The following is a 15,630-nucleotide window of genomic DNA, read 5'->3' on the forward strand; positions in this document are numbered from 1 at the left end:
AGCATATAAAGTCTTAAATTAAAATGATTGCCAAACAATACCGTTTGAAATAGCCATCGTAGCAGGCACTATAAAACCAAACAAAACCCAAAATGAAAATATTGATTCACTCAGAGAAACATTGCGAAGATAAATAAAACAGAATCAACTAACTTCATAACCTAGAAATGTGTGTATGTATCTAATAAACACTCATACTAAACGCAGTCCCTCTCTGTTTACGAAACCATTACTTTTCACGGTGTTAAGCTTTTAAATAAACATTTGTTTATGATTAGAGTTTTCTCATCAAATTTCGAAAGACTGGGGGAAGTGGAGATGCTGGGTCGTGCAAGCTAACGCAACTACTCCACGAAGCGTACGTCTTACTTTACTGATGGTAGGACCTCTTGTGAGTCCGCACGGGTAAGTACCACCACCCTGCCTATTTATGCCGTGAAGCAGTAATGCATTTCGGTTTGAAGGGTGGGGCAGCGGTTGTAACTATACTGAGACCTTAGAACTTATATCTCAAGGTGAGTGGCGCATTTACGTTGTAGATGTCTATGGGCGCTCCAGTAACCACTTAACACCAGGTGGGCTGTGAGCTCGTCCACGCGCCTAAGCAATAAAAAAGACGTCTTCTTGGACAGGAAAACGTGCGAAGCCGGTATATATTTTTTTTCAATTTAGTGGAAATAAAAACCTTGCAAGCTTTGCTCCTTCAACGTTTCTCTCAGCCCTCGCGGCTACACACGTCGAGGATAACCAACTGGTGCGAGAAAACCACTGCCTGCCCCGTGCCAGGCAAACGCGTTGGGCACGTCCACAAATTAATAAGCCAGATAGACCAGACCAGATATACAGTTATGAAATAGCTCATAAATATTTTTACGAGAGCGCCATCTATCGTCGAATAGCAGAAACGAATATCAAAATAACTCGTAAAAACAAGAACGCTCTAGAAGTACAGCGCCATCTATTTTCTAATAGCTGAAACATATATAAAAACTACTCGACTTGTCAGGAATGTTCTCGATAATTCTAGGGATATTGTATCAACTATAAAAGCGTCGCAGACATGACACGGAGACCTTCCTAACTACTCGAAGCGAAATAGTGAACGGATCAGCTGAAGCGAAGCGGAAGAAGTGAATTGAGAATTTTAATGTGTTCGTTAAGTGTTTTAAGTTAAATAGAGTTTCAATCTGTGGTTCGGTAGAGTTTTTATCTATCCCGAAACCCAGCGCGTACAGTATAAGCAACATCTAAAGAACCCATTTTCACATCCAACCACGGCTGTGTCATGAAAAAAATCAAACTAACTTTCAGGAACTAACTGAATGACAATGATTGATTAATGAAAAATAATAATATTTAAATGATTTTAATTTTTAATTATCTATGCCTATTCCAGTTTACCGCCTGCGTAATCAAATACCTTTTAGAACAAAAAAGCCTTTTAAGCTGAAATACTATTCTTAATCACAAACGAAAGAGCATTGAAATATAGATATAGTTAGTATAGTAAAGATAAAAAAATATATTGAAGACTAGCTGACCCGGCAGACTTCGTAGTGCCTCAACCGATAAATAAAAAACCTAAACTTTTGGAGGACACATTAAAGGAAAAACAAAATTGGTATTTTTATTTAATTTCGAGAATTTTCATATTTATCTACCTTTTAAACCTTCTCTGCACTTCCACAAATAATTCAAGACCAAAATTAGCCAAATCGGTCCAGCCGTTCTCGAGTTTTAGCGAGACTAACGAACAGCAATTCATTTTTATATATCTAATATATTGAAGATTATGTGTTTTTTTTTATTTATTGCTTAGATGGGTGGAGCTTACTCTTACTTAGAGCTCACAGCCCACCTGGTGTTAAGTGGTTACTGGAGCCCATAGACATCCACAACGTAAATGCGCCACCCACCTTAAGATACAAGTTCGAAGGTCTCAAGTATAGTAACGACGGCTGCCCCACCCTTCAAACCGAAACGCATTACTGCTTCACGGCAGAAATAGGCAGGGTGGTGGTACCCACCCGCGCGGACTCACAAGAGGTCCTACCACCAGTAATTACGCAAATTATAATTTTGCGGGTTTCATTTTTATTACACGATGTTATTCCTTCACCGTGGAAGTCAATCGTGAACATTTGTTGAGTACGTATTTCATTTGAAAAATTGGTACCCGCCTGCGAGATTCGAACACCGGTGCATCGCTCAACACGAATGCACCGGACGTCTAATCCGTTAGACCACGACGACTACACTTGCCTTTAAGCCTAAACATTTATAATATATCGTTGATAAACTTAATCCAATAAAATACAATCAATAGAACAACACCATTAGAACAAACAAGAAAAAAAATCTTAAAGGACTCCGTAATCAGTTCTCATTACAAAACTTAAGAGCTACCGTCAAAAGTACCATTTCTAAACAAACACCCATCTCGTTACAAGGCCTAACATCTGTTATCTTTCACGACGTCGCCAAAGCATTATTTAAAAACGTAATATCCCCCGTAAAGTTTCCTAGTAAATCTTAATAAGAAAGTTGGCTGGTTCTCGTTTAGGTTTATCAAGTTGTAAGTGAGTGGAGACGCGTAACTTCATGATTACCGTTGCCAGCTTTTGTTTACCTTTCAAACAACCTAATTCTTCATCTAGACAACGTGAAACTTCTCGGATGTTCTGTGTTGTTGTTTCATAAAACAGCCGAAGTATTGGGAAGAAAGGGAGATGTACATTGGCCACAATTTAAATTTTTTTTCATTGCTTAAATGGGTGGATGAGGTCACGGCCCACGTGGTGTTAAATGGTCATAGACATCTACAACGTAAATACCGCCACCCACCTTGAGACATGAGTTCTAAGTTCCCACTTTTAACAGTACAACGGCTGTCCCGCCCCTCAAACCGAAATGCATTACTACTTCACGGCCAAAACACGGCACGGTAACTACCCGTGCGGACTCACAAGACGTCCTAAATAAATGCCTTACTGTCTTTTGCCTTACTGTCTCGAGCCTTAGCTCCATAGAATCTGCTAAATTCTGCCCTAGCAAGAGCAGTACTTCTCTAAATCCGCTTCCTACGATGTGGGGACATCGACTAAGCTGTCAAGTTCGGCTGCTTAAACGCCTCCAGCTACTAATATAATGTAAAAGCTAATACGACAGCTCAATGCTCCGCGACGTATCATATTTCAGCGGAAAGATCGATGAGAGGAATTCATTGCAGAGACTCGCTCTGAATGACGACAATAGGTCTTTGCTAACTTTATTTACAACATTATGTGCATTCTGAGTCGATCGTAACTAATTTCTATACAAGAAATTAAATCAATAATCTGGTAGTTTTCGCAGTCTTTACTAGATAAATAATAGTAAAACTAAATAAATAAATAATAATAAGTAGTTCGTAAGAAATAGCACAAAACCAGCGGGCCCTAATCTGAGAATTCTTGTATATGGACAGAGACTAACATACACATTTATATACGTTTAAATAAACACTTATATATACTTAGTCTGGCCATAAATACTGTTACAATTAAAAATATTAAAAAAACTATTGCAAATAACATTTATTGCTTTTACAGTGTGTTAGTTTAATACATAAATATAAAACAATTTAAAGTATAAAAAGCTTATTCGAAGTGGTCTCCATTGGCTGCAATACAGTCCTTTAAACGTTGAGGCCAGTTATCAATAGACGCACGCACTCTTTCCATGGGAAAAAATTTCACTGCCAATCGTACGGATTGTTTTAGGGACTCCAAATTATCATGGCGTTTAGAGCAAGCCGTACTCTCTAAAACTGACCATAAATCATAATCCAGCGGATTAAGATCGGGACTATAGCCAGTCAGTTCAGCTCTGATGAAGTCCGAAACGTTCGTTTCCAACCAAGACTGCGTAGACCGAGCTTTATGACCTGGCGCCGAGTCTTGCTGGAAGGACCATTCTTGATTATTGAACACAGTGTTGTTAAGGGGCTTCCCTACCTTCTCAATAATTGTATCTTGATACACTAGTGCCGATGTTTTGATCCCTTTTTCACAAAAGTATGGCTCAGTCACTCCTTCATAGCTAATACCCCACCAAACCTTCACTAAAATCGGATAGTGCCCACGTTGCACTCTGTCGACTAATTGGGAAACTTCCTTAGAGCTTTGAGCATAAATACGGTAATTTTTTTTATTAAAATGTTGCTCAATTGTAAAAAAATTCTCATCCGTAAACAAAAATTTTCTATGACCTCCCTTTGCGTACCGCTTCAGTAGTTGTTTCGATTTTACCACCCTATTCTCTTTTAAATTATCAGTGAAGAAATGACCAGGACGTCTCTTATAGGCTGCAAGACCTAAGTCATCTTTTAAAATACGCGACATGGTTCTAGGTGCTATCTTCATCTCCCGAGGTAAAAACTTTTGCTTTCGGACAGGATTTCTTCGAATTCTTTCCCTTACTGCTTTAACCACCTTTTTCGTACGAACACTACGTGGACAGCCAGATCGTTTTCTGTCACAAACAGAGGAGGTCTCATTGCATCTATTAATAGCCCGGTACACAAACATTTTACTAATACAAGCGTATGGAAAGTTTTAAAAATTGCATTTGGCTCCATACCTACTTTGTGTAATGCAATCACAGCGATTCGGTTCTCTTTATCACTCCACTCCATTTTAATATCGCAAAATATTGTACAATGTATTGGCGCCAAAATGAAAAAACTCAATGAGCATTCATATAAAAATGACAGATTCCAAATTCAAATGTAATATTTTGTTTATTTTTAATTGTAACAGTATTTATGGCCAGACTAAGTATAGGTAGGTATCAAAAACCTAAGCAAAGAGCTAATAAATTTGTATATCACACGAATGTTTGCTCTAAGTGGAAATCGAAAACACGACCCAGCATTCAGTGTCGCAGTTACTGTGCCACCCAATCAATCAACACTACCATATAACATTACAATATAATAGTACATTATAATACAATACGAACTGATATTTAAAAAAATTACTTGTCTTAAAAACGAAATTTCAATGCTGATACTTCAAAGCATACGAATAAAATTGATCCAGTATTTTTCCTTGTCCATGATTCGTATTTTTACATTGAAAAAATAAGTCAAGGTTGCATCGCGTTTTAGCCAGAACAAGATGTGGCCCCCACATTCATCTGCGTTTAGTTTGGAATTCCAAAATAATGAAACATTATTTTGATTAATTTTTTTAAGGGATTTTATGACCTGGTAACTAAGACATTTAAGTCATGTCTTATCTTAGTTCATATTCTTAATTTTATGAAAAATGATAATATGGAGTGAAGTGAAATGAAGATGATTAATTTGAGACATTAATCAACTGGGATGAAATTAAATGAAATGAGATGAGATGATATGGGATGAACATCCTTTGATAACAAAGTAAACAAATATCTAGTAATACGAAAAGAAGCTATCGTCATTTTTCACTTATATGTCGACAGGTTGGTACAAAATAACTAGTCAGGTCATAAGTATTGTCACACTGGCCACAAAAAAAGTTTATTGAATTCGAATTTCGAATTGTTCATGAAAATAAAAATGTATACTTTTAAAATTTTACTCATTTTTAAATATGGAGTGAATGGTTAAAGAAGACCGTGTTGCAGTTATTGCGTTGCATCGTTGCGGTTACGCGCCAATTCAAATTTTTAACATACTGAATAATTTGAATATAACCAAAAGATTCGTTTATCGTACCATCAAACGATACAATGAAGACCCTAGTGTAGATGACAGGCCAAGAAGTGGTCGCCCTCGGTCTGTTAGAACTCCAGCAGTGATAAAAGCTGTGAAAGCGCGAATTCAAAGAAATCCCAAACGTAAGCAGAAACTGTTGGCCCTTCAGATGGGGTTAAGCAGAACCACGGTGAAAAGGGTGTTAAATGAAGACTTAGGGCTTCGGGCATATCGAAGAAAAACAGGACATCGTTTGAATGCTCGTCTAATGGACCTGAGACTCAAGAGGTGCCGCGCTTTGTTGAAACGGTACGCGGGAAAAAAATATCGGGAAATTCTTTTTTCGGATGAAAAAATTTTTACCGTAGAAGAGAGCTACAACAAACAAAATTATAAGGTGTACGCACACAGTAGTGAAGAAGCGAGCAACCGTATTCCGCGTGTCCAACGAGGTCATTTTCCATCCTCGCTCATGGTATGGTTGGGAGTTTCTTATTGGGGCTTAACACAGGTATATTTTTGTGAGAAAGGTGTAAAAATGAATGCAGTTGTGTATCAAAATACAGTCCTGACGAACCTTGTGGAACCTGTTTCTCATACCATGTTCAATAATAGGCACTGGGTATTCCAACAAGATTCGGCGCCAGCTCATAGAGCGAAGAGCACACAAGACTGGCTGGCGGCGCGTGAAATCGACTTCATCCGGCACGAAGACTGGCCTTCCTCCAGTGCAGATTTGAATCCGTTAGATTACAAGATATGGCAACACTTGGAGGAAAAGGCGTGCTCAAAGCCTCATCCCAATTTGGAGTCACTCAAGACATCTTTGATTAAGGCAGCCGCCGATATTGACATGGACCTCGTTCGTGCTGCGATAGACGACTGGCCGCGCAGACTGAAGGCCTGTATTCAAAATCACGGAGGTCATTTTGAATAAACTTTAGTGTCATAAGAATCTATGTTTTGTTAAGTTCATTTTGGTATATGAATGGTTACATAATGAATAAACTTGTTTCAATTATTTTACATTAAACATGTGACAGAATTTATGACCTGACTAGGTATATACCAGTATAGTTGATTAACAAATAGCAGATCAAGTTCACGCGTTTCGGTAGGCAGCGGCTTGGCTCTGCCCCTGGCATTGCTGGAGTCCCTGGGCGACGGTAACCACTCACCATCAGATGGGCCGTATGCTCGTCTGTCGTATGTCTACAAGGACAATAAAAAAAAACGCCGAACACGGTTTGAGTGAACGGTTTAAATTTCACGTGATGCGTCCAAAATTTATTATATTTCAATGGGAATTGTCACACTAAGTTATAGCTTTTTGGGTCTAGAGTTTCGGTAAAACTAAACTGGAATAAATACAAAAATACTCTTAACTCTAGAGTTATTTTACAAGGATCCTGGGATGAAACAAAAAATACGAAATTTCTTTCAAAGTATGACACGGGTCAACACCAAATTTGACTTTGATTGCAAAACATAAAATTTCGATATTTTAGATCGTAATTAGACGGAAAAAAAATACATGCCATGAAACAGTTTGCTTTTGAACTTTAATAAATTGACCACATATGAAACAAAATACATCAGCATCGTATTTACACTTTCGTGACATTTTAAGCTTTTCTGGGCTTGTACAAAACACCTGATCGTTGTTTATGACTAGAGTGCCATCTAGTGGCACTGTGTAAGCCTGAACACCCCACTCTCATAGCGCGGTTTTTTTGAAAGTATTAAAATTAATTAAAACTCAAAAACTGAAAAATGACTATTATTACTATAACTATCACAAAAGCTAGTATAAACGTTAGGACAAAGAACAATTTTTTTTTATAGAGTTGTGTTATCGGAATATAACAAAAAAATCATTACGAATATTTGACAAGATTCCAATCCATTGTTTTTAACGGCACCGCGTCTAGAAAATTCACGTATTATAATATAATTTACACGGAGTACACGTAGATAATCCGTTATTGTATTTCGGCTATGATTTTAGAAGTCTGGCCTTGTGCCACGACCGGAATAATTTCTCAATGTTCAGATGTTATTATCATTTGCATACATACATCGGTCGTTGGGACATTCGCGAACAAAATTATTTCGGTTTGTTTAATTTTAGCTGCGTTACATTCTTGGTTATTTTCGGTCTAAATGTCAACCTAAATACACGTAAACTTATGAATTAATATCTTTTTATTCGTACATAATCGAAATTTATTTGTGTTGTTTGTTCGTCTTGGAGGTTAGAAAATAAATTGTGTATTCTGGTTCTTTGAATAACAAAGGGCACATTGTATTGTGTACTTATGTACTTATGTTTTGATAAAATCATTCCATAACTTTATATTCATTGTCAAGTACAAAAACGCACATATTTTTCCAAGAGATTATTCGTTGTATATCTTTAGGTTGTTATTATTAGATTTTAATTACTATGTTCCTCGATTTTGATGAATCGTCGTACATCAAACTATTTTTACGATTTAATCTCTCAATTTTTTATTATCACTATTAAATATTATTTCCGATGTTTCTTATGTTTTCATTTAGTCTTAAGCTTTAGTTAAAAATTTTAATCTGCTGGTTCTGGAATCTGCTGGTGGCAGGACATCTTGTGAGTCCGCACGGGTAGGTACTACCACTCTGCCTATTTCTGCCGTGTAGCAGTAATGCGTTTCGGTTTAGAGGGTGGTACAGCCGTTGTAACTATACTTGAGACCTCAGAACTTATATCTCAAGGTGCGTGGCGCATTTACGTCGTAAATGTCTATGTACTCGAAGTAGGTTTAATAGACATCACATATTGAAATCGTCGAGCGATGCGGCATAACACCGGTGTTCAAAATGTACCAGTAACTGCGCAAATTATAATTTTGCGGGTTCGATTTCTACACGATGTTATTCCTTCACCGTGGAAGTCAATCGTGAACATTTGTTGAGTACGTAATTCATTAGAAAAATTGGTACCCGTCTGAGATTCGAACACCGGTGCATCGCTTAACACGAATTCACCGGACGTCTTATCCTTAAGGCCATGACGACTTCAAAAGAGCTACTTATATAGTGCGATAAATGACATATTTTGTGCATGATGCTACCCACTGATGCAGTCAACACAATATTTTATTGCCGGCAAACCGTTTACTGAAATTATGCAACGGAGTTAGACGACGCACTGGTAAAATATTCAATATGAAAATCTAATAATAACGTCGCATTATCATTAAACTAATAATGTTTTACGGGGGCAATGATTATCAAATATTACATGTTTATGATCCACATTATAACACAGTGAAACGACGCGGTTAAAATTTTGTGTAGGTATGTATATATTATTATGAGCAGTACTCGCTAATAATAATTAAACGGACTTATGTCAGTTAAAAGCCTATTATCTTATGTCTAAGCTAAAAGAAAAAAACTAATTCGCAATACTTAACAAAAAACTAGAATTGAGATTTTTGTTCCGAAAATTCTAAACTTTAAATAAAAATAATACCTACCTGATAATACCTAATTGTAACATTTCAATTTTGATATTTGACATTCTACAAAAAAAAAGTCCACTCTGTTGTATTTTCTTTTTTTAATTTAAATAAACTTTAAACTCTCATTTTAGTGTTATTGGAATCCTCCATTGTGACTATCGCTTTTTCTTTGAAAAACATGATTTTCTTGAAAATATTCGCCCTCCATTTAACCTTTGTTGATTATAACATATTATATCATGTATACTTTTCTAATGTATGTAAAGAAAAACCTTTATTATTTAAAACTCTTTAGTTTTTAAAAAATACTTTTCTTCGGTGTCGTGGAGTGAAGTCTGTCATTGAATAAAAAGAGAGCTCAGTTTTGTATGGTTCATTAATACTGTTTACTGTTTAATTTTTTATGTTAGTTTTAAAAGAGATTAACTGCTTTAAATGTAGTTTTCTGATTAAACATATAACACAAAACGCAATTAAGCCTTTCATTGTTTATTCATTCTGAAGTACTCCATATCATTATAATAATTATGTATATGCAATAAATTCAGAATTTAACTCCGTGATAAATGAACAACAAATTTTCGCGTTTTTTTAATAATAGTATATAGGTGAGCTATAGCTTAGGCTTTACCATTTTGACTAATATATAGTTACATATCTCGAAAGTAGAGACGCACCGAAAACGTGGTTTAATTTATAGGTTTAAAGTAAAGGGCTGGTTGCGCTTAGTGACAGATAGTGACAAAGTCACATTGATGACCAATCATTTGTGCAACAGCAAAAAATTCTGTTAATGCTTTAATTGGAATATTGTATGCCAATCGTGGCAGAAATAAAGTCTGTGACGAGCTCTCAACTTAATATTTTTTTTTTTTATTGCTTAGATGGGTGGACGAGCTCACAGCCCACCTGGTGTTAATTGGTTACTGGAGCCCATAGACATCCACAACGTAAATGCACCACCCATCTTGAGATATAAGTTCTAAGGTCTCAAGTATAGTTACAAGTATAATATAAGAAGCATATCTAAAATTATCGGCAGAAATTGAAAAACTCGTAATGCCAATCATAATTTAAAAAAGTTATGGTTAGTGAACCCCATAAGAGAACGGTGGACGGCTATCGGTGGGTATTTGGCGTTACGCCAACCTGTCACTTACACAGGTGATTACAAACATTGCCAAGTGGTAATGAACTCATAGGGGGGAACACCTTAGATTTTTTTGCAACGATAAATCAAAAAGGGAATTCCCCGTTCTTTGAACGCTATTTTTATTTTATTAGAGACGTTTATTCTCCAACGAATGTTGGAAAACTGTTCTTTTGAATTTGACGAAGTGAAATACACATAGAGTTGTTTTCTCTCATGTGTTTGTTCCGTGAAGTAGGGTCGGCAAATTAAGTGGCCACATTCTTGTGAAACCGGGTTGTATTTACAAATCTACGGTAAACCACTTGTCTGACATTCTTGAAAAGTGTAATTTGGAATTATCGAAGGATACAAATATTTGAAAATCGCAAAGAATTAAAATGATGCGAGGAGTTGATGCTGTAATGGAAAGTTATCGGTTTTTTTTTTAAATAGAATGGGTTATCTAGTATGTCTGTTTAATAGTAATAGCTTTAAATTTAAGCTTGCTACTAATAACCTTATGATATTTGTATATATTGAAATAATACCTGTAATAAAAAAAAAATTGTCTCTACTATGAAATTTTATCATGAAATCACTTTTTCGATTCATATCGAGAGGTGAAAGGTTATTTGGTTTAAGGCCCTCTATCTTTGTAATGAAAGGTCCGTTTTATTTGGTATTAGTATCAACAATTCGATGTTTTGAATTGAACTTCAATTAAGTTGACCCCATTCGAATAACTGAAGAAGTTTTTTGGGATGTTTTTATTTTTCAAATTTTAAACTCTAAATTACTCTTCTGTAGAGGCGCAAAAATGTGACTTAAATCAGTCGCGATATGATTGCCGAAAATATACCTATTTCTTGGCGGGACAGACTCCATTCAGAACTATTTAAAAAAAAAGAATCCCTTAATCTTATACTCTTAAACGAGCAATTCTTGTATATTAATATGTATGTATATAATCTGGATCTCGTAAACGACTCAAACGATTTTAATAAAATTTAGTATACAGGGGATTCCTGGGGCGATAGATCGATCTAGCTACGATTTATTTACAGAAAATGTTGTTTTATTCGTGTTTTCAATAATCAACTCTTCCCGACATCTATTGGCGAATAATAATACTATTTTTGCAACTAACCGCTTTAAGGACATAACAAGATGGCGTTATCAAAAAAAAACCTATCATCGTCATCGTCTAGTAAGCTGTTTATTTCAGCTGCAATCAGTGCCTCCATTTCAATTCTGCTTCTATAGCGAACTGTATGGGAATAAACAGAAGATGAAAACATCACATCGTACAATTCATCTATGGCATCTTCGAGAACGGAAATCAATCAGTCTTTTGAAATTTACAAATTACGACATTGCAATGGAACTTCAAACACAAGCTTTTCGTTCGACGAACTTTGGTTTTATAAAAAAAATAGGGTCTGATAAATATTCAAAAAAGTTTTTTTATTTTTATGTAAAAACGAAAAAGTGCTTTATGCGAATGCATATTCAAACCAAATACTTACAGAGCTGTGACATGCGCTTCTTAGATAATAATTGTTCGGCTATTTATCATTTCTCTTAAACTTGTATCGTGATTATAATGATGCTATAAATGACGACCACGACCGCTCTGACAAGAGTGATACGACAAAGGAAAAGGAAAGCTTGTATCGTGCGATATATTATTGCCCTTGTAGGCATATGAGCATACATCCACCTGATGGCGAGTGGTTAACGTCACCCATGGACCTCAGCAATGCCAGGGGTCGAGCCAAGCCGCTGCCTACCGAAATGTAATGTATAATGCAAGTAGCCGCATTTTATCGCGTCGGATAGCATCGCAACTTACAATTTATCATCGCTCAACCGGATAAATAAAAACATATCCTGTGACCGTCTTGTCTGGTAGATTCTGTCATCTGCATCCGACTCGTGGGCCACTCGTAAAAATTCCCAATGTTTATAAACACTGCAGTACATACTCGCCATGCACTCGCACGCAATGAAAGTGGGCTGTAAGTGTACACGTGAATGTGCCCACACACCTGTCTGTAGTGGTCTTGTATTTATCGTTGTTACGTCATCAAAACTTATTACGTAATTTAGACGTAGTTTTGGGGGTTTCGTTGAAGTGGATTTCATTAGTATTTTTTTATTTGCTTAGATAGGTGGACGAGCTCACAGCCCACCTGGTGTTAAGTAGTTACTGGAGCCCATAGACATTTACGACGTAAATGCGCCACCCACCTTGAGATATAAGTTCTAAGGTCTCAAGTATAGTTACAACGGCTACCCTTCAAACACACATTACTGCTTCACAGCAGAAATAGGCAGGGTGGTGGTACCTACCCGCGCGGACTCACAAGATCTCCTACCACCAGTAATTACGCAAATTATAATTTTGATTTGGGTTTGATTTTTATTACACGATGTTATTCCTTCACCGTTGAAGTCAATCGTGAACATTTGTTGAGTACGTATTTAATTAGAAAAATTGGTACCCGCCTGAGATTCGAACACCGGTGCATCGCTCAACACGAATGTACCGGACGTCTTATCCTTTAGGCCACGACGACGATTGCCCTGATTGTTGATGTCCAATAGCGACAAAATCATCAGATAGTCTTTAAGCTCGTCTGCCTACAGAGGCAACAAGAACCAAATGTACCGCTAAACATAGACTACCCTACAACGGCAACTTCCTTTTCCAAAAACGAACAGGTATCGTTGCAATGGCGGTATTTGAAAAGCGCGCACGAAAACAGCAATGTAACGCAAATTAGAATCAAATGACGAGCAAGGTCATCGTTCTCATACAACGCGGGGGGTCGCGCCTTTTTTTTTTGTTGCGGGTATGCGAAATTCGAATTTACAAAAATGACTAGTATTTACGTTTAGCAAATAAATATTATTTCATCGTCTGTTTCTATAATCTTATAGTAAACAAACGGCCCGCTCCGGCTCCGCTCGGGTATTTAACAAAAATTTCAATGATATTTGACGTTGTTTTATGTTTTTAAATAAAAGAACACTTATTACGGCATAAATATAATAGTCAAACATATGCTGTCGCGACACTTTTCGTAAATAATAATGTATTCTACAAAGTCGTAGTACATTATTTTATTCTATCATCAATAGTTTTCGCAGGGCACGCGATGTAAAGAATATTTTAGGTAATTTATTATACCTTGAGTTACATTATTGGAGTTTTAGTAAGGATTCCTAATTTTTTTCAAAAAAGATTATAGCCTATGTCGCTCGGGAATAGTGTAGCTTCCAAACAGTGAATGAATTTTTCAAATCGGTTCAGTAGTTTTGGAGCCTATTCAATTCAAACAAACAAACAAATCTTTCCTCTTTATAATCTTATTATAGTAAATGTATAATTTTCTAAATTCGAATTGGTATAACGCAACTGGTAAAGTGATTATACAATGCTCATCCACTGTTACTAGTAGATGCTGTTGGATCTAGTTCTAAAATAGTTTTTAATCACAGGCGATCATTGCAAAACATTTTTTTTTTTTACATTTGAAATTAAAATTTTCTTCAGAACTTAATAAATTTACGGTTAATTATATTGAAGAGCGGTAGGTTTTGCCAAGAATACATCAAAACGACTTCGGAACATCGGATCGAATTTAACTTTTCTTACGTCATACAAACATATCGTTTCTAAAAGTGGTTCAAAGGAAAAACGACTTTACACATATCAGTCATAGATTTTAAATTTAATCGAATCGTGTTTATAAAATGTTTGAGTTTCGATATTTCAAATTCTGGAACTCATATTTAAACACATTTCAACTATTAATAGGAGTCCTAAAGTGCTTCATAAAAACTGTTTTTTTTTTTTCTTTCAAATTTGTTACTCAAACCAATTGGAAGGATTATAAAGAGATCTTAAATTTTAAAAACAATTTGATATTAAACTCCAACATTTATCGCATTAATTATTATATAAACATACAAATCTAAAAATCGATTAGCCCTCTGTACCGAGTACACGAATGATAGAATTGGATATGTAGACAAAATTTTCAAATTCAAATTTCAAACGCACCAGAATGAATATACGTAACGATAATATGTATTAACATTGTATTCCAAAATTGAGATTACAGAAATAGAATTGGATAATGCGAAGGCAGACATTCGAGAAAACGATTACAAAATGTCCCGCGACCCACACGAAACTGAAAAATATAACATCATCTTTATTTACGATTCCAAAGGAATTCACTTTAGACTTTAAATCGGACGCTGGACATTTTGGAAACGTCATTGTAATTTCACAAAGATAATTAAATACGATACGCATATTTTCACTTATTCCAAATTTATATTATAGAAAACCTTATGAGCCGGCTAGAGCGAATATGCAACGGAACAATAGAAATAATTTAAATCCAAATTCACTGTTCGTATTTTAGTATAGTTTAGTAAAAATTTAATTACGAAATCGTAATGAGATTTTCAATTTATACGGTATACTGTGCCGGTTAGAATCGATGTAACTCACCCACAAAACGAAATATGTAGAAGCTAGGGATTTTTTTCGCGCCTCCAATGCCAAGGTAGACGTTCGCGACGGTGAATGAAGCTTTGTTATTCGTATTATAATAATAGTGATAATGACATTGGTTTAGGTGAGACAGGTGTACCTGTACAGTCGGTGGTCGCTGCGCAGACGCACCGCACGCCTCCGGACCTTCGAACTGGCACAGCGCTGAGCGGGTAACTCCGCTAGACTCCGCCGGCTATTTTTAAACGTATTGCTATAATTTTATTGTTCGAAAACCCGACGAAGGCGACAAGTACGCGCGACGGTCTGAACACTTCTAATGCCGCGAACGTATCCACCAATGTATTCTTATTCCCTAATGCGAGACTTTCCAGCTTTATTGGTATTAATTTCGAAATCGAACCTCTATAATGTTGGCCGGTTCAAATCGTGTGTGAACTTCATTTGTCCAGTGCAGAATAAGCTGTTAGAAAGAATCGAATCTAGGCTCTATCTAGTTGCCCACAATCTATCATTCATCCTTCCTCTAAACATGATATTGCAGTAACAAATAAATCGGTAGGCAGCGGCTTGGCTCTGCCCCTGGCATCGCTGAAGTCCATGGGCGACGGTAACCACTCACCATCAGGTGGGCCGTATGCTCGTCTGCCTACAAGGGCAATAAAAAAAAAACACAACATTTTTTTATCAGCAGAAAACATCATACAAAACTATATTGTACAGATTTGTTCGGATGAAATTC

The 15,630-nt window shown here is 36.2% G+C and overlaps 1 protein-coding gene across 2 annotated transcripts in view; it reads right to left on the bottom strand.

Annotated features, from left to right (window-relative positions):
- Nucleotides 1-15,209, bottom strand: part of LOC114239453 (uncharacterized) — a 32,897-nt gene extending 17,688 nt beyond the window's left edge. The window contains exon 1 of one of the 2 annotated variants that reach the window (XM_028169651.2): nt 15,028-15,209. The gene's annotated coding sequence lies outside the window, so the exon portion shown is untranslated. Of the gene's footprint in view, nt 1-14,885; nt 14,988-15,027 lie in introns of those variants that run through there. The other variant, XM_089728690.1, reaches the window with a different exon arrangement.
- Between the last annotated feature and the right edge of the window lie 421 nt (nt 15,210-15,630).

The sequence above is a fragment of the Bombyx mandarina genome, chromosome 07, assembly GCF_030267445.1.
Source record: "Bombyx mandarina strain Sakado chromosome 07, ASM3026744v2".
NCBI lineage: Eukaryota > Metazoa > Arthropoda > Insecta > Lepidoptera > Bombycidae > Bombyx > Bombyx mandarina.